Source organism: Camelus bactrianus, chromosome 19 (assembly GCF_048773025.1).
Source record: "Camelus bactrianus isolate YW-2024 breed Bactrian camel chromosome 19, ASM4877302v1, whole genome shotgun sequence".
Taxonomy (NCBI): domain Eukaryota; kingdom Metazoa; phylum Chordata; class Mammalia; order Artiodactyla; family Camelidae; genus Camelus; species Camelus bactrianus.
This window is the reverse complement of record NC_133557.1, coordinates 14,260,424-14,279,761: the sequence shown is the minus strand read 5'-3', so window position 1 is coordinate 14,279,761 and position 19,338 is coordinate 14,260,424. Positions and strand designations below refer to the sequence as shown.

General features: G+C 56.1%; 1 protein-coding gene across 6 annotated transcripts in view; it reads right to left on the bottom strand.

Annotated features, from left to right (window-relative positions):
• The window catches only part of SRC (SRC proto-oncogene, non-receptor tyrosine kinase), a 50,609-nt gene extending 31,852 nt beyond the window's left edge, over positions 1-18,757 (bottom strand). For 3 of the 6 annotated variants that reach the window (XM_074347256.1, XM_074347254.1, XM_074347257.1), the window contains exon 1: positions 18,453-18,755. The gene's annotated coding sequence lies outside the window, so the exon portion shown is untranslated. Of the gene's footprint in view, positions 1-4,418; positions 4,512-18,452 lie in introns of all 6 variants that reach the window. The other 3 variants (XM_074347255.1, XM_074347259.1, XM_074347258.1) reach the window with 2 other exon arrangements.
• Positions 18,758-19,338: the final 581 nt, after the last annotated feature.

Sequence of the window (19,338 nt, the reverse complement as noted above, 5' to 3'; positions counted from 1 at the left end):
TGGCCCAACCAGGGGTGGGAGGAGTGGGTGGTAGAGGTTGTGTGGGGAATGTGTGGGGGTGGAGGAGGGAGGATGGAGGAGGTGGTGGGGAGGGACACGGCCCACTGGAGTTCAACTGTCCTGCTTCTGGAGGGGAGGGAGCAGAAAGGCCCCATCAGGCACCTGCCCGAGGCAGGTGAGGTGCGGCATCCTGGTTAAGGGGTGTCCTGCTGTGGCCCATGGAAGGATACTGGGCAAGTCAACCACAGCATCCTTCAGTACCATGAGACACCCATAATCATCCCGGGGCAGCTGCAAAGGCAAATGAGCTGACTATGTGTGCCTGGGCACGCCAGCGCGCTGGATGAATGGGGCCCTGACCTCTGCTGCTACGCTATTATTCCCATTGTGACTGTTTCACTCTCCAGTTCTCACCAGGACCCTGCTCCACAGGGACCATCAGCCCTGTCTCTCAGAGAAGGAAAGAGAGAGACGCTCAGAAAAGCCAAGTCAGGTGCTCAGGCCACCGTCCAAGACAGCAGAGGACCAGCTGGGAATCCTGGCTCCCCTGGCCCTGGGCCACTCTGGCCCCTCTCCCTAAGGCCACTGGTCCCAGCTGGGCCCTTGCAGGGCCCAAGAAGGGCCCTTGGACAGTTCGTTTTCCATAAGAGTGGAGCCATGGACAGGGAAAGTGGCTGGCCCAAAGCCACACAGCCCAAGAAGGGCCACTTATGGAGTGAACTTCCAAGGCTTGGTCCCCAGCTGATGCTCCCTCCCTCCTCCAAACAGCTCCTCCAAGCAGAGGGGCAGGGACCACCAGTACTGGCTGTGCCCACAGGGAAGGAAGCTGGGGCTGGAGGAACATGAAAGAGGGCACTGGCCCAACACACCCATCTCACAGGTGGGGTCTGAGTCCCCTTCCTGCCTCCCCTGTGGCCCCCACACTAGAACGGAGGCTCCGGGTGGGCAGGAATCTTCTCCTGATTCCCTTTTCCCTTCAGACTCTCAAAAGGATTACCTGTTCAACTGGGGTGCTTTTCTTAAAATGAGTTCAGAATGTAGAAAAGACTCTTGCTTCTGAGTTGGGGGAGTGTGAATAATGATGATGTGAATGGCAGTAGAAACAGCGAATATTTACTTAGCACATACTATGTGCCCCCATTATCATATATGCCCCCATTATCACCCCTTATTTTACATCATCCTTATTTCACAATGAGGAAATGGAAGCACAGACAGGTTAAATGATCAGATTAAAATCCTGCCCCCTTAGTAGCTAAGTGACAAGCCCCTCCCACTCTGAACTTCTCCCTGAAGCAGGGCAGCCACCCAGGGCCATCAGGAAGGGACCAAGAAAGGAACGTGCGGCTGGACTCTTCTTGGCAGGGCCAGGGCCAGCTCAGCCCCCTCCCAAGAACTCAACACCATCAGCTGCTCCAGTGTGGACTGATGGGGTGGAATGGGACATGCTGATGGGGGTGTGAAGACCTACTCCTTCTCCCCTCATGTTTTTCCACTTGACGTTCACACCACCTCTTCAGTGCTCCCAACAGTCCTGGAACGAGCTGTGGCCATACTCACTTTACATGTGAGTACACAGGGGCTCCAGGAAGCTGCCCCAGCCAGGAAGTGAAGAGCCAGGATGCCAACGCAGGTCCAAGTGATACCAAAGCCCATCCTCTCTCCACTGAAGCTGCAGGGAGGCATGGGAAGGGCAGCCCAGGAGGTGGGCACAGCACATGCAAAGGCCCTGAGGCAGGAAGGTCAGATGTGCAGGGAGTTACTGAGCGAGCGGTCTGGACTGAGTGGGTTCCAGGTTAATGAGGTCAATATAGGCCTTTAGCCCAAGCATGAGGAGGTCTGAGGGAGGCCCTCAGAGGGACCTGTCTAGCAATTAAGGACAGAAGGCCTGAAAAACTGAGAGGAAGGGCCATGAAGATTTTCTCAGGCTCTTGAGTGTGCTGGGAGGGGCGGGGCCAGGTTACTGAGCCTTCATTCGACAGCCATCTGTCAGAGCACAGTGATCTCCAGCTCCAGAGGGGGCATCCAAACCATGGTGGACTTCCCACAGGAGGGGACATCTCAGCTGAGGTCCAAAGGCTGAGCAGTTTGTGAAAAGTGTGACCTAGGCAGAAGGGATCGCTGTACCAAAGGCCCAGACACGGGACCATTTAGAGAAAGGCAAAGAGCCAGTCATGGAGCCTGTTTCCCCAGGAGCAAAATGGAGGGAAAGATGGGCACACAGTGGGTGCCTCCCTCTTCCCCATACCCATTTCCCACCATCTCCCTTCTCCAAGGCCCCTGCATTAGGGAGGGGGCTGCTGGGTGGTCCTGCCTCGGGAGCATCTTTGGGGCTGGTGAGGTTGGCAGGGCTGGGAGGCTTCACTGACCCCCACTCCCACCCCCCGCTGGTTTCTACCTGTCCAGGCCAGGCAGCCCGGCTGGTAGATGGGGAGGGCAGCTCACAGGCCAGGAGGCCACAGCCCCAGTCTCAGAGAACTTTCTGAGATATCCCCTTTCACAGATGAGGAAGGGAGGCTCAGAGAGGGGTGCACCCAGCACCCAGTCACACAGCAAGGTGGAGGCCAGCCCTCAAATGAGGGTGTGGGACTGGGACTCTGAAGATAAGATTCTTGGGGAATCAGGCCCAGGGGTGCTGGGCTGAGGAGGAGCTGGAAGAGGAGATGCGGGCCCGAAATGACCACAGACCAGGCAGGTCTCAGGGACCCACCTGATGAGGGCCAGCCACCATGTGGCTAAGCGGAAGGCCTCCATCAGAATCTCTGCATGATCTCGGCAAGTCACGCCCCTTCTTGGGCCTCAGCACTTGCAAGGGGACAAAGGCTCTGGTGTGCTGACGATTCCTTAACAGACCCCCAAGGACCAGGGCTGACCACAGGGAACACTGATGTGAGAAGCTTCGCTCTCTCCCAGCCTCTCCAAGGTCATGTCTCCCGGGTTCCCCAGGGGCCCCACCCCCGCTGGCTGATGGCTGCCAGCCGGCCCCTGCCCAAGGGGACCACTATTTCCTGCCAGCAACTCTGGCTGCTTCCCTGCTCCGGGAATGCACAGTGCCCCCTCCTCCCTGCCCACGCGCGCACAGGAACTCCCTCCAGGGACACTGGTGGGCAGGAGCACCTGGTGGCCAGGGCCCTCCACATAGTCAGCCCGGAGCTCAACCCCCACACTCAAACCCATAGGTGCCTACCCTGGACGTGCGACCTTGGGAAGGTCCAGCCCTCGCTTTACTCATCCATGAAATGGGGGCTCTGGCTGATCTCTGAGGGAGAGGGCACCCGAGCCTGACACTGAGGATGGTGGGCAGCAAGATGGTTGATACCCTTAAAGCTCTTACGTGCTGTTCACGGGATCAAGGCCAAGGGCAGAAGGGGACATGCTCCCTCCTCCCTTGCCCTTGACCCTCCCTTGGATGTAATTACCCTCTAGCCTCCAGACCTTTGCACATGCTATTTCTTCCCCTAAAGCCTCACCACCCGCCTCCCCTGTGCCACCTACAAACTCCCATGTACACTGCAGGCCTGACGACAGCCCATATTTTACCTTGCCTGCCCTCCAACTGGGAGAGGTAGCCCTCTTTTTCTGGGCTCACATAGCCCCCATCACATGGGGATTAAGAGCTATGCTTCTGGGGTTCAAAACCCAGCTCTGATCCTTCCTAGCTGTGTGACCAGGGAAAAGTTACTCTACCTCTCTGTGCCTCCATTTCCTCCCCTATAAAATAAGGACAAAAATAATAATTACCTCCCATGATTGTTGTGAGGATCAAATGAATTCATATTTGTGATGTGCTCAGAACAGAGCGCAGACCCTCACAAGCGTGCCACGAGTGTTCACCATCAACCAATCAGAGTCGCCGCTGATACTTACTGAGCACCTCCCATGCACCAGGCCCTGTCCTCAGTATTCTACCAGAATATTCTCACCACAGCCTGAGAGGAGGTCCACTATGAACTTCACCTTATGGCAAAGACAGGGAGGCCCAGAGGCATCAGCTTCTCCTCAAAATATAAGTGAGGAAGGAGAGATTTTTGCTGTTGTTAAGGAACTACTGTTCATTTCTTTTAGGTAGATTGTGGTTTTGCGGCTACTTTCTTACCATGAGTCCTTGTCTTTTAGAGAGGCAAACTGAAAGACTCACACCTGAAGTATGCCATGCAGGATTTGCTTTAAAATGATGGGTAAGAGGGTGGGACAGAAGTGGGGGGTTGGCTAGGACAGGCCAGGAGTTGGTGGTGCTTGGGGACCCACGACGAGGATGAGTTCGTGGGGTTCATTATACTTTTGTTTCCATAATAAAGAGTTCAAAAAAGAAGATGAAATAAAGTAATGCAAAAAAAACAAAAAAAGTTTGACTTCCCTTCCCCGCTCCCACCAGCTGCCCCCAGCCTGGGCCAACCATCATCATCCCCTCCACTCACTGGGCCGATGGCCTGCCTCCAGCCGCGGCCCCACAGTCTGCTCTTCACGCAGCAGCCGGATGTGCTCAAAAGCCTCCTGTAGTCCCTGTCTCACTGCGGGTTAAGAGACAATACCAAAAAAGTCCAGAGGCCATCCCCACCACCCACCTTTCTGCCCTTTCCTCCCTCTGTTCTCCCCCTCACTCGCTCATTGCTGTTCCTCCAACACTCCAGCACGCCCCTACCTGAGGGTCTTTGCACTGGCTGTTCCCTCTACCTGGATTCTCTTGCCCCAGGGAGCCTCAAGACTCCTCCCTCCCCTCCTGGGATGTGAGCTTCAGGGAGCGGTCTTCCCCCGCTAGTTAGTCATCTAATCACAGCCCCGTTCTCTCCGCCCCAGCCAGCCCTCCAACCCCTTCCCTGCTTTGACCAGGGCACTTATCATGTTCTTACAGACCACGTGCATAAAAAAATTTCCTTATTTGTTGTGTTTTTGTCTCCCCCACTAGAATGTCAGCTCTGTGAGCACAGATTTTTGTCTAGTTGTTTCTTTGCTGTATCTCAAGCCTCTAGAACATTGGCACATAGTAGTGCTCGGTAAATATTTGTGGGAGGGAGGGATGGAGGGAAAGAGGGAGGGAGGGGTGGAGGGAGGGAGGGATGACGGGAGGGAGAGTGAGAGGGATGGAGGGAGGGTTGGAAGGATGAAAGAATAAAGAGAGGGAGGGATGGAGGGAGGGAGGAATAGAGGGCAGGAGGAAGGGAGGGATGAATGAGTCCTACCCAGGGCCCCACAAGGTAAAGAGGGATAGGCCTCAGCCCGAGGTCCATCCTACCCCACAGTCTATGTCCCAACCACTGCGCTCTCCTGCCTGGCATGTCTCCGTGGCAGAGCCTCTGACCACCTTGATGACACAGGACAGTGTGCAAGTCTGAGACAGCTCTAGGCCCGGAGCTCTGCCCAGCATGGGCTCAGGCACAGCTCGGGTACCAGAGGATGTTTGCCGAGTGAGCCAGGAGTGAGTAAAGCATGAGCCAGGGGCCATCCGTGAGCCAGGGCAGCCGGAACATGTCTGGTCCTGTGTTCACGGCATGAACACACTCAGGGCTGGCAGGCCCCAAACCGGATCTGCCAGTGTGGCTGGGGTGGGGCGGGTGCTGCAGGCTCAGGCTGGCACGGCAGACAGACGGAGGGGTGCCGCCAGGGACAGGACCCGCAGCCCAGGGAGGGCGAAGGCTAAGCAAGTGGACCGTGGCGCTCCCACTCATCCCAGCCCGGCAGAGACAGAATTGTTCCAGCCCCTTTGGCTCTTGGCATTCTTCCTGGGCAGGAAGGAGACCCCTTTCCAGACCCTAGGCCCTGAGCTGCTCTGAAAAGGGCCAGATCCCTTCCTGCTAGGACCCGTCCACAGCCTGGAAGCCCTAGAGGGAAGGGTAAGGCTGGGAAGTGGGCGGCACCAGAGCAGGACAAGCAGCAGGCAACCTGGTGTGAAGCCCCACTCTGCCGCTGGTTGCTACAAAGCCTTGAGCCAGTCCTGGGCTCTTCAGGACCGTTTCCCCAGGTGGAAAGTGATGCTGGGCATACATTCCAGGGACCTTCAATCCCAAGGTGCTGAGTTATCTGGAAGAGGCCACCTCGGCAACTCCAGCCCTGCCCCTGAAGCCCAGCTCCGGGGTGGACATGGCTGGAGCCCAGACTTGCACGCACGTCCTTACTCCCCACAGAAACAACAATAATAAGAATACCTGCTGACCACGGAACACTTCCTGTATGCCTGGCATCAGGCTTTACAGTCACTGTTTCATCTGGTCATCCCCACAGCACTGCAAGGTTGGGACCATTACTGTGCCCATTTCCCAGCAGGGGAAACTGAGGCCCCGGTCACATGGTAAGTTGGAGTCCAAGCCCCTGACCCCACCCCTGAGGTCACACTGAGCAGCCTCCATCTCCCCAAGATAGTTCAGGGAAGGAAAGAAATCTCAGATACACTCTGAAATCTATAGCTGGAATTGGCGGGGCAGGGTCCATATTCCCCAAATCCAGAAACCCCTGAGTCCTGAGAGGCCAAGCCCCAACCTTGCCCCCACTATATAACTCAGGCCAGAGTATACCACTGGGAGCCTCAGGTTTCTCATATATAAAATGGGTAGGACTCTGCCAGGTTCACCTAAGGTATACTGCTATTTAAAGCCCAAGGAACTGGAGGACTCAGTCTAGCCCCCAGGACAAGGTGGAGAAGCTGGGTGTATGTGCCTCTTGATGGATTAGGGGGAAGGGGAGTGAACATGAACCTGAAGCCCACAGTGACTTCACAGAGGGCACTCAGCCCCTCATCAGCAGCCCAAGAGAGGAAGGCTGATTCCTCCCATGCCCCCTGAACCCATTTCCAAGCCCTGTCAGTCCCACCTCCAAACACATCCTGAATCTATGTCCTTCCCTCCTGCCTTAGTCACCCCCTAGTCCAGGCCCAGCCTCCTCCTCCAGGCTGGCCAACTGTGGGCAGAGAGCCTTTCTGAAATGTCACCCTGAATGTGTCCTACTTAACACCCCTCCCAGCCCACACCCCAAAAGAAAGGACAAAGTCCTCACAGGGACCTTCAAGGCCCTACAGTGGACTCTACTAGCCCCACCCCCTTCACTCCTTCTGCTCCACCCACACTGGCCACTTCCCCTTTCCCTGAGAACCCAGTGCACACCTGCCTCAGGGCCTTCGCACTTACTGTTCCCTCCACCCAGAGCATACTTCCCTTACACATATGCCTCACTCCCTCACTTCCTTCAGGCACTTTACTCCTGTCACCTGCTCAGAGAGGCCTTTCCTGACCACTGGTTTAAAGGGCAACACACTGAGCCAACTCTGCTCTCTGAGTCTCATTTCAAAAGCCACCTCCTCACAGGAGGCCTCTCTGACCTCCCTCAGCCCAAGGGAGAACCTTCAACTTCTCCTTCCCATCGTGGACCGTAGCTCTCATAACGTAACACACTGTATGAGTACATGTCTGATGAGGACAAGGGGCCACTTCTGTCTCACTCACGGCTGAACACTGCAGTGGGTATTAACATTCGAAACAGTTAACAGCTGAGATGCTAAGGTGCCATTCGGTCAGAATGGACACTAGCCAAAAGTGCAGGGTCTAACATGGAGTGGGTACTTGGTAATTACTGAATGAATGAACAAATGGATGGATGGATGGATGATGGATGGATGGATGGTTAAGTGAACAGGGCACACACTGTGGGCCTGGGACTTACCAGGGACGCCCGGGGCCCTGAGAAGGTGGCCCGGAGAAGGGAAGGGTCTCCCCAAGTTCACCAGCCAGGCTCTGCAGCTGCAGCCTCTCCTCCTGCACAACCTGACTTTCATTTCCCATCCTCTCAGTCTGAGGAAGTTCCTTCCCCCAGGGGAACTGGGCGAGGAGGAGGGGCAGACAGCCCCTTGGTCCCCGAAGGGGGGGCTCCCAGGCTCCATCTGTCCCACCACAAAGGGGCTTTGTCCTCGGTGCTGAGAGCCTGGGGCAGACCGGAAGCTGCCCCTCAGCCGCCCAGCAGGTCCCAGCACCCCCAGTCAGCTGCGCCAACAGCTCCAAAGCCAGATCCCAGGGGCTGGCATGGTATGGAGCACAGCCCACTAAAATCTCATTACTCTTCCTAGGAGCCCAAGGAGGGAGGGTCTAGGACGACCCCCATTTTCACAGATGGGGAAACTGAGGCAAAGCCACTTGGCCAAGGTCTCCCAGCCAGCAAAGACCAAAGCTGGGATTTGAAACCAGGCCCACCTGGCCCCCGAGTCTTCCACTGCTCTCAAGTCCCCCTGTCTGGAGGACAGGCCCTCTGGGTTCAGGAGGATGGAGGGGCCTTTCTGGAGGTACAAGTGGCCAACCATTCCCAGCCCTTACCCCAGCAGGAGACCACTGCCCTGGCATGGTCTACCCAACCATGGAGGGCGGTTGGACTCTGAACCCTGAGTTTGCCCCAGGCCCAGCCCATGCCCCAGGTGTCTTCGGAGTCTGCCGGCCAGGCCCTAGCACGTCTCCACCACTTCCTGCCAGGCAGGTGTCTGCAGGGAAGAGATGTGTGGGCAGGCAGACCAGGGGGCAGATGTCCCCTACCCTTCGCCGCTCCCCTGTCAATACCAGACCTGCCATCTGCCCGGCCAGTACCCAGCCTCTCTCCAGGCCCGTCTGTTCTTACGGCAGTCCCCAGGGCCACTGCACCAAAGCCACACTACCTCAGCTGGGCACTACTACCCCCAGCACCAGACAAATCAGTCCTGCCCCGTGGCCTCTCCTCACTGCCCCAAGGCTGCATGTAGGTACACCAGCCATTTCTCAGGGCAAAACTCTCCTGCTCCTCTGAGCTCCAACAAGAGCAGCTACTGACACTGCATCTTCTGGCCTTTCTCAAGCTCTACCTCCCCACCAGAGAACCACTTCATTCTTCCAGGTGTGTCATAGGTACTGCTTCCTCCAGGAGGTCTTCCCTGACTCACTCCAGGACTTCAGACCAGCCTCTAATTTGAGCCCCAGAAAGAATCCCCATCTTGAACCCCAGCCTCTGGGCTGCCTTCACTTGGCAACAGTAATTGAGCACTTGAGCCTGGCCTGATCCTTCCCTTCACACCTTCAGCAGGAAACCTGCCCTGCTCCCAAAAGCCCCAGGCTAAACTTTGCCTGACCAACCTAGTCACCGTCTAACTACCTTGTACATGATCTGCCACTCCTCACCTCCGCAGGCTACGCCGACACACACCAGGTTATTTCCCACCTCCAGATCTTTGCTCACGCTGTCCCTTCTTCCTGGGAGGCCCTCACCCTTCTTCTTCCCTCATGAGTTATCCTCTGCGAAGCCCTTCTGGCATCCTAATGGCTGCCACAGTCCATATGGCGCCCACCCCACGGTACTGCAATGATCAGGGTCTGTGTCTGGCTCCTCCAGGGCGCAGGCTGCTCCCAGAGGGCAGCTTTGAGGTCCCCAGCACAAGACTGGGTGACATCAGCAGCAGGTGAGCAAAAGTCCAGCTGCCAACTCCGGCCCAGAGAACACAGGGGCAGAGCCAGGAGCAACTCCCAAAGGCAGTGCTGAGTCCTCTTCTGCCCTCACTGCCCACAGATCTAAGGTATGGGTGGAGTGGGGGAGGGGGCTTTCACAAATGGCCAACTGGTAACCCAACCCACGTCGTTTCTAAAACTAGGGCACAGGAGAGAAACGGGAACAGCAGAATTGTCCCCAAATAGAACGGTGGCTCATCTGGTTCCAGGGCCTTCGGGAACACCTGGCAGGGGTGGGGGTGGGGAGGCAGGTGGCTGCTGTCCAGAGGCTTCAGAAGGAAATCTAAAGTTTAGGAGCAGGGAAGTAATATCACTGCTGTCAGTGCTGACACCCAACTGCCCACTTCCCTCAGGGTCAGTCCAAACCCTGGAAAGTGGGGAGTCCTCTCCCACTTAGCCCCATCTACCTACTGGGTGCTCCCCTAAACTGTCCCACCCCCAAGACTTTGCTCAAGCAGGTCCTCTGCCTGGAATGCTGTTCCTCTTGTTGCCAGTCAGAATCCTGCCTATCCTTATAACCATGGCCACTGACTGGGCACTTTCTATAAGCCTGACATGGGTGGGCATTTCAGGGGAACGAGCTTATCAGATCTTCCCAACATCCCTGCGAGGAAAAGACTCCTGCCCCCATCTCACAGATGAGGAAACTGAGGCTCAAAAAGAGAGGCCATTTGCCCAGGACACAAAGCAGAGGAAGCAAGTGGACCAGGTGATGTGGTAGGACCTGAGTGGCAGCAGCCAGAGGGCACCCAGATGGCCTGGCAGGGCCTGGTTCAGCCTCCTAGGCAGGCCCAGCCTTGGGGACTTGGCATAACTTAGGGACAAAGAACACAGGGCACAGCCCCCACCAGCCCAGGCAGAACTGGAGCCCCTACATCACTCTGACCCCCACCTAGGGTGGCTGAGGACTGAGGAGCCAGATTGGTACACTGTGATGGAACAGTCTGCCCCAAAATATGCACAGACCTACTGCACTGATAAGAAAACTGAGTCCTGAAAGGGGACAGTTTCCCCGTCTAGAAAGTGGGATGTGCCCCAGGACATCCTCCTGTGGTCTGGTGGACACTCCTTCCTTTCTCTGAGTCTCAGTTTTCCTATCTGGAGAATGGAGCTGTGGTTCCCTTCCTCCCCAGGTAGATATAAATGATAATAAAATAACAGCTAACATTTATTGAGCATTTACTATGTGTTAACGTTGCTCAGAGCATCATGCATAATGCCTCTCTTGATCCTTAGAACAAGTCTGTGATGTGGATACTGCCATCAGGCTTCTTTTTGAAATGTGGAAACTGAGGCTACAGAGAGGCAAACTGACTCACCAAAGTCACACAGCTAGTATGGAGGTAGAGGAGAAGCCTGTGGGGCTGGAGGCGGGGTGGCTTATAGACGTCTCCCAACCTTCACCCAGCCCTGAAAGGAACAGTGGGGAGGGGCTGGAGGAAGGGTCAGGCATCAGGCAGGAGGCAGGAGTAGGGCTCAGCCTAGAGGAGGCGGGGCAGGCGGGGCAGAGGTGCTGAGAAGGCCCTGGGTCCATATCCATGCACTGGTTGGCTCGGGCAAGTCCTTTCGCTTTTCTGAGCCTCGATTTCCTCCTTGGTGAAATGGGGCCAGAACTGCTGCCTCGCAGGGATGTCGTGGGGCTCAGACACAGCCATTGGCCTGGCACTGCGCAGGGCTCAACTATGCGCTCAAGAACAATGACTATTCAAGGAATCCTCAGAGCGGGACCACTGGGCTCGCTGTTCCTTCAGGATCTGGGTTCTGTCTGATTCTCCACTCCGAAGGGGTGGGAAGGTGGGCATGACCTGCCTCTTCCCTAATTCCTAGACGGGACCCTCCCAGCTCTGCTGGCTTTCCAGGCTGTGTGACCTCAGGCAAATCACTTCACCTCTCTGAACTTTCAGAGCCTTCTCTTGATAATGTATCACGGCTTCCATGGGACTGAGAGAGATGTTCCTCCCTGGGGGGACTGAGGGCTTATGGGGAGAGGGCGGTTCAGTTCCACCTGCCCAAGCAGAGTAGCACCTGGCATGACCCTGCCTTGAGGCCTCAGTTTCTTCATCGGCCAAATGAAGATTATTATGATGGTCTGTCTCCCTCCCAGCCCACTGGGGATGATCAGAGGTGATTGTGGAAAGTGCTTTGTAAACTGTAAAGTGCGGGACCCTTGGGAGTGATGACTACCACATTTAGAGGCAAAAAAGAATCCTATGACTTACCATCTAAGGCAGAATGTATTAGAGCCATGAGGGAGGGCAGAGAAGGAGCAGGGAGTGCAGAGGAGAGACGCATGGGAAGCACGGGCTCAGGCGGGGGCAGAGAGGGTGGGCAGTGAGAGCCTTCTGGAGGCAGAGGCATCTTAGCCACAAGATGAGTGTGGAGAGGGAGGGCACGCCAGGCAGCAGGATCTGCAGAGGCAGAGGCACAGATGCTGGACAACCCGGGGCAAGCAGGAAGACAGCTGATGGCTCAGGAAGGCTACCAGGTCACCTGAGTGAAAGGGAAACGTGGGAGGTGATGGAGTGAAGCAGAGGGAAGAGCTCGGCCCAGACCAACAGCACTGCCAGGAGCCCTTGCTGTGGACCCCGGGTCCCTCCTGCCTCTCAGCCTCTGCTGCCTCTCCAAAAAAATAAGGGTAGTATGGCCGCTGCCTCCAGGCCTAGCAGGCGAAGATGCAAAGTACCCAATGCTCAAATGGCGGCCACCTTTGGAGAGATGGACCCATTCAGTGACGGGGGCCTGGAATGCCTGGGTAAGGGCGCCGTGAGGTCTTAACAAGCCACAGGAGGGTGAGGGCCAAGGCGGGAGCCAGGCTCTGGAGGCTACATGGAGGATGGAGCTGGCAGCTTCCAAAGGGTCCAGCCACCAAACTTGTCTGTCTCTTGTTAACCTCCCCCGCCAGCCCCGCCCCATAGGACCAAACCACCACGGGCACAGGCGTCCAGTGTCAGCCCTAGGGCTTCCGGGATCAGCTGGCCTGCAGAGGCCCAGAATTCCCGCCTCATCAGGGAATTACCTTCATAATCACAGGCACTCAGAAACCTTAAGCACTTATTGTGTGGGGGCCCTGCAGGCACGTATTAGTTCCTCTGATCCTCACAGCACCCTGTCCAGGATGTACTGGCACTGTCGTCCCCACTTCAGGGAGGTGCGACCCTCAGGCTCAGAGCAATCATTTTCCCACAGTCAGACACAGCAAACAAGTGGCAGAGCCAGGATTTGAACCCAGGACCAACTGGCTCCAAAGGTCTGGCTACTTCTACTCCCTTTAGTCCATAAGCATACATTGAGCACCCAGGATGTACCAGTGCTGGGAGGTGGGGGGATCCCTGCAAGATTCCAGGACTCCAGATCTGAGTGGAGATCCACCAGCCAGAGCTGGAAGCCCAGAGAGTCAGGATCACCTGCCCGCCCAGCAAGGCATCCTCCCCATACCCAGAGAAAAATTTCAGCCAAGCTGGCTGCAAACTCAGTGGGAATCAGATGCCACACATCAATCAGAAGCCAGAAGTCCGTGATCACATCTCACTCTGCTGGGTGACTGTGGCCCTAGCCTTTGGCCTCTGTGAGTCTCAGTTTCCTCTTCTGTGTAATAGGAACAAAACTTCCACCCACCCCCAGGAGGGGACAAAGGATGGAATGAGTCACCTCGCTATGACCTGGCTGGGGAGAGCACAATGTGAGGGCATCAATATCAGACAGAGTAAAAGTCAAGGCCACAAACTTGAATAAAGAAGCCGCAGAGAAGATAATCAGACCTTGACGGGGAGGCTGAGCTTTCCAATACCACCCCAACCCTGACTTCCATGCCCCAGCACCAGGATTCTGCCCGTGCGGGCCTCGCAGCCCAGCCGGTCTGAGGATTCAAAGGACCCATTCCCACAGTCTCTCAACAGCCCCACAGCCGGGCTGACATCCCCAGTCCCACATGGCACCAAAGAGGACTCAGCCCGGCCAGCCCCTGGAGAACCCCCTGGCTAGGATCCCAGTCGCAGTGCCTCAAGGAGGGAAGAGCCCTCAGCAAGAAGGCACTTGGTCAAGATCATCTAGTTTCTCCTCTCTGGCTTCTCATTTTATTCTGGAACTTCTCTGGGTAGTTCCAAGAGGAGGGGAGGTTCTGGGGCCCAGGTTGGAGGGGAAGTCACTTGCTCAAGGTCCCGTATCAAGGAGTGGGGAAATCGAGGTTTTGGCTTCCAGCTCTGGGATCTTCCCCAATCATCTACTCCTTGACTCAGCCCCTCCCAGCCCCCCAGGTTGTATTGTGGGAAGGGACAGGCTGGCTGGGTGGGGAGAGCCCTAGATGGAAAGACAAGAGATATGCACTTTTCTCCCTTCTTGGATAATATGTCCTGGATCTTGCTGGCCTCAATTCCCCCATCTGTGAAAAGAGAAGGTCAGAATAGATCAGGAATATCAAACTCATGGCACACATACAATGATGCCTAATCCTCTGCCCAGGACAGACATTACTAATCTATCACAGCACTCTTTCCCATGAAGCCAAGACTGGGCCTCAGAATATTTCTCAACACAGCAATCCAGGCCTGGGGGATTTGAGCCCTGGGCCATCCCTAGACCAGGTAATATCTGAGTCCCCTCAAGGGATGGGAAGGAAGAAAGACAGACATAACATTTACTGAGCATCCGGAAGTTTCAAGCCTCTGGGAGACATTCACTGATTTAATCCTCACAAGGGAGGTGTGCAGAAGCTGAGGTTCAGAGAGGTTCAGTGACTCGCCTTTAGACAGACAGATGGGAACAGGGCCTTGAATACAGGGGAGGTACCTACTGGATCACCCTCCCCAGGAACAGGGATGCAGAGCCAGCCACCAGGAGAGAGCCTAAGGGACAGCCTCACCGCATCCTCCTCTTGGCCCTACTAAGTGCAAGCCCCATGCTCATTTTACAGCTTCAGAAACAGTCGCAGGAAGGGGGCTTCAGCTGTTAGAAAACAAAGGATTTGAGCATGTGTCTGGTTCTTCCTCACCCCTATTTATCAAGCTAATGCATGCTAAACGCTTTACTTCAGTTCTTTTGGGATATCTTGGAAGCCATGACTCACTTCATACATGAGGATACTGAGGTGCCCCCAAAGGAAGGGCCCGCCACCCTGCTAGGGACTCAAGTGGAAACCAGAGTGGTTTACCATGGAGATAAGGGAGTGGGAGCAGTGGAGGGGAAGTAAAGGGCTGGGGGAACCCCAGGGAAGATAGAGGTTCAGAGACCACACAACTGAAGCAGGAAGTGAGGCTCTGGTCAAAAGGCCCAGGACAGGGAGGTAGGGGCCTCGGAAGGGGCTCTAAGGCCTGCAGAGACACAGGAGGCCCCTGGTGATGCCAGCCTGGCCCAGGAGTCCAGAGCCCCAAAGCCTAAACTCAGCAGACCCTGTCTACTGGCAACTGGGAAACCCTAACCAAGTGGTTTCTCCTCTCTGGGTCTTAGTATCTATATCTGGAAAATGGGGCTAATCTCACCTAAGGCAAGCTTTCAAGAAGCTGGGATGGGTTAGACCAATAGAGCTCTCCCCAGTTCAGCCTCCTTACACAGAGAGGGCAAGACAGAACTCAAGTCACCCAGTACATGGCTGCCAAAATCCCTCCATAGACCAGCACCTCCAGAATCAGTGAGATCATCCACTCAAAGCCTTCACCGGACAGCTGGGGAGTCCAGACCTGTTGGGCCCACTGACCCACCCAGTGTCACAGCACACAAGACAGGTCCCATTTCCTGAGTACCTACATCGGCACCAGGCACTGGGCATACAGCCCTCCTTTAACCCTCACCTGATAGGAAGATATTTACTGTTTCCATTTTTAAGGCAAGGAAGCTAAGTCTCAGAAAGGTAGAATGAATAACCCAAAGACACACAGCAAGCGGGCACAGTCAGAACTTGGATGCAGATCTTTCTGACTCCTGAGCCCTGACCATTCCTTTGGTCTCCATCTCTCCAGCCGACCTCACTCCCAGCCTCCAGCCATCCTGCATTGCACGGCCCCATCCCCTGGCTCTCACCCTCTCCTGCCTTTCTGCTAGTGAACTACTCTACTTTCAAAGCCCAGCCTCAAATGCCTCCTCCTCTTGACACCTGATCTAGGCACCCACAGAATACCTGGGGTCGAGCCCACAGGTCTATTTCTACCAGGTGACTTGGTCAACTCTGCACCCCTGGTCTCCAACATGGGGCTGTTCACACAGGGGACACCAACTAGCCTCCTGTGTGAAGATGAAGGCCAAACTCCTCCCCAAGGCCCATGTGGCCCAACATGGTCCAGCCGTCCTGATAACACCCCCTCATTTCACCTCTCACCCACTCCCCTTAATTTTCTGTGCCCAGATTCACAGGCTCTCCCATTGCTTCTCCATAATAGCACACACTCCCCCATCTCAGGACCTTTGCACCTGCAGTTCCCTCTGCCTGGTAAGCCCTTCCCCTAGCTCCATGCCTGACCAACTCTTACACGCTTCCTTTGAGATTCCTCTGCACCGCATGCCTCTCTCTCTGAGCCCTTATCTCATCTGTGATTATATATTAATTTATTTGGCAACTTGTTTGCTACTTGGCTCACCCTCTAGACAAATTTCTGGGTGGCCAAGGACCTGTTCACAATTCCCCAGCAAGGACCCACCCAGGCTGACCACACTCCCCACCAGCCCCGGGGCCCTGGGAAGTGTCTAAGCAGAAGGGTAGAAAGCGCACACCCTCTCCTTCTTTGCTGAGTGAACTGCTGCTCCCTCTCGTCACCACCTCCTGGAAGGCTCTGGATACCTTCAGAACTCCGACTGCTAACCCATCACCACACTATTTAGCCCAAGTTCAAAGCTCCTAGAACATAGCAGGTGCTCAACAGAGGGCCACAGATGTTTGTATCTAGGCAGGTTTGGGAAAAACGAGGTCAGTTGAGGACGACCTGTCAGCAGGCCACTGAGCCATCTCCTGCCTGGCTCCTGAGGCTTGAGGGTGCCAGACAACCCCCCGCCCCAGGTCACAATCAGGGAAGAAGCCAAATCAGGAACTGACTGTGAGCTGGGGATAATTCATGCTCCAGGAAGAGGCTAGGGGAGAGGAGAGAGCTGGAGGGACTTCCTGGGAGAGGTGGGCCTTAAGCTAAGCCTTAAAGAGCAAGAGCAGATAAACAACTGGTAGAGTTAGAGGGCACGCCTTCAGGAGCAAAGGCCCAGGAGCCACAAGGGAGAGCCCAGGCAGGCAGTCAGCTGAGACAGGTGACACATTGTAAATCATTTCCCTGGGTGGAAAGACCACATCACCAAGGCACACCACATCACCACATCACCAAAAGGGCCTCGTGGCTTCCACACAATCACTCATAAGTAGAGTCTTTCTGACACTGTCACGTGCCTGGTCCCATACTGGGAAACCGCTGCTCCCCCATCACTGGAAGGGTACAAGGGCACCCAGACTGAGGACTCAGATCTAGGCTCTCATTCCAACTTCAAATTATGTGGGCTTGGCCAAGTCATTTCCCCTCCATAAGCCTCAGTTTCCCCACCAGCAAAATGAGGATACACATGAGTCCCTACCTCATAGGAGCTGCTCAGTAGATGTTAGCAGCTCTCATTATCACTGGCCCATTTTATACTCAACAAAACTGAGGCCAGAGGGAGAAGTGAGTTGCCTAAGGTCACACAGCCACTGGGCAGTGAGACTGTGCTGGAGCTGTTTCTTCCTCAAGGGGTTATTCAGTGACTTTTTGAGTACCAATCCCCTTCTGGGGATGAGCCCCACGAGGCCTCCCACCCATCTGTTTTAGGCAATTCATCCAGGAAGCGCTCATTTATTGAACACCTACCACATGCCAAGCCCCTACATGCAGAAGTGCACAGATTCTTCCCCTGAGGATCCCCATTCCACACATGAGGACTCAGAGGGGCAGTCTTGTAGCCCAGATCACCTAGAAGTTTCTTGGGGAAGCCAGGAGGCCGAGAAGACGGTCAGCAACAGGACAAGGCTGGTCCATTCTTGAAAGCAAGTCTGATATCAGCTGCACTGTGGCTTGGCTTGGACTCACCTCAGGAGACCTAGAGACCACTGTCCCAGATGTACAGAGTCCCTGAAGCCCAAAAAGCCTCACCAAGGGCCACACATAAACTCCATGCACTCTCAAGCCTGCCTGAAGGCGCCAGAGGCTGAACTGATACCCCACAGGCGAGCCCCTTCTGTTCACCTCATCCTTCCACCAGCCCAGTAACCTCAGCCAGGCCCACAGCTGGTCCTTATGAGGACCCCTTAGCTCAGAGAGGGCAGGCAGTTGCCTGAGGACACACAGCAGGTAAAGTGTAACGCCTGTCAGGACTCAAACCCACCACCAACCCCAGCCCAGGCAGACAGATGGACCCGGCCTGGTGGTGAAATCCCAAAACTTTTGCCAACTTCTAAGCAGACAGGCGGCTGGGCCTGCACAGAGGCAAGGCTGGGGGCGGTGGGCAGCAGGGACAAAGCAGTTTGGCCCAGTCCCTTCCAGGCCGTTAGCACCAGGCCCTACCGGAGGCCCCATGAGGACAGGGAGGTCCTGGTGCCTAGGCCCTGCACCCTTCATCCAGCGCCCCCAGGCCCACCCTGCTCGCCCCTTCTCTAGCCCCCATCCCGGGCTGGGGGCGCCAGGCCGGGCAGCGGCGGCCAGAGGCGGCGCCGACTGGCTCAGATTTCAGATTTGGCCTAGACCTGGCCCGGGGGCTCAGGCCCAGCTAGCTGTTCTCAGGGGGCCCACAGAGGGAGGGTGAGCCGGAGGGAGTCCCCGCGCGAACAGGACCCCTAGGCACCCCCATCCAGCCCCCTCCCCCCGCGGCATCACAACAAAAGGCCGCGCCAGGCAAGTCCCCGTGTGCCCGCCCAGCGCTCCGGGATCGCCGCTCCGCCCGGAGGATGGGGGTTGCAGGGGTGGACAGGAGCTCCCACAGCCCGCGATCCGACGCCACAGTGGTCCCCGGGCGGGGGCTCCCTCACGCGGGCCGGGACTGAGGGCCGGCGGAGGGGTGGGGGGTGCTCACCTGAGCCGGCGGGCGGGCGGGCGCACCGGCAAACAGACGCACGGGAGGACAGCCGGCCGGACGGCCAGGGATTCAGGCACACGGCGGCCTGGCCGCTCCGGCTCCCGGGCCGGAATGGATTCCGGGCCGAGAGAGACAGATCGAGAGAGAAAGGGGGGGGGGGGGAGGAGGAGGAGGCGGCGGCCCGGGGAGGGGAAGAGGAGGGAGGGAGCGCGCGAGCAGGGAGGAGGGGCCCGGCAGGCCGCCGGGAGGAGGAGGAAAGAGGAAGCGCGCCAGGACAGATTCCCGCCGGTGACCCAGGAGAGACCCATGCGCGGGCCCCCACCACGCCAGGGGTCCGGGCGGGGAGGGAAGGGGGGCGGAGGCCTGGGGCACAGAAGCCCCGCCCACCACCCCCACCCGGAGACAGCTCCCTACCCCGCGGGACACCCATCGGCCCCCAAGCCAAAATGCCCTTCCTAACTCCCCCCACCTTATTTACCCCAAATCCACCCCTCCCGAAATTATTAGTAACAATAATAATAATAATAATAATAATAATAATAATAATAATAATAATAATAATAATAATAATAATAATAGCAGCACTAAAGGAGCGCTCAATTCTTGCCAGGTTATCATGCTACGTGGCTCAGATCAACTTTAGGATCTACTACCAACCAACTGGGCTGGGCAGGCCAAGGATTATCCCCATTTTATGGATGAAAAAACTGAGGCACAGAGAAGCGTGTCGCTGGACAAGAACCAGGGCTTTGACCCTGGCCTTGACCTGAGTTTCCCAAAGTGGAGACTGGGGCAGGAGGGACAGTGTGAGAAGGAGCAACATGTATTTTAATAGAAATTTGTTCATTGTAATGTGCATAAGAAAAAGAAAAGGAACTACAGC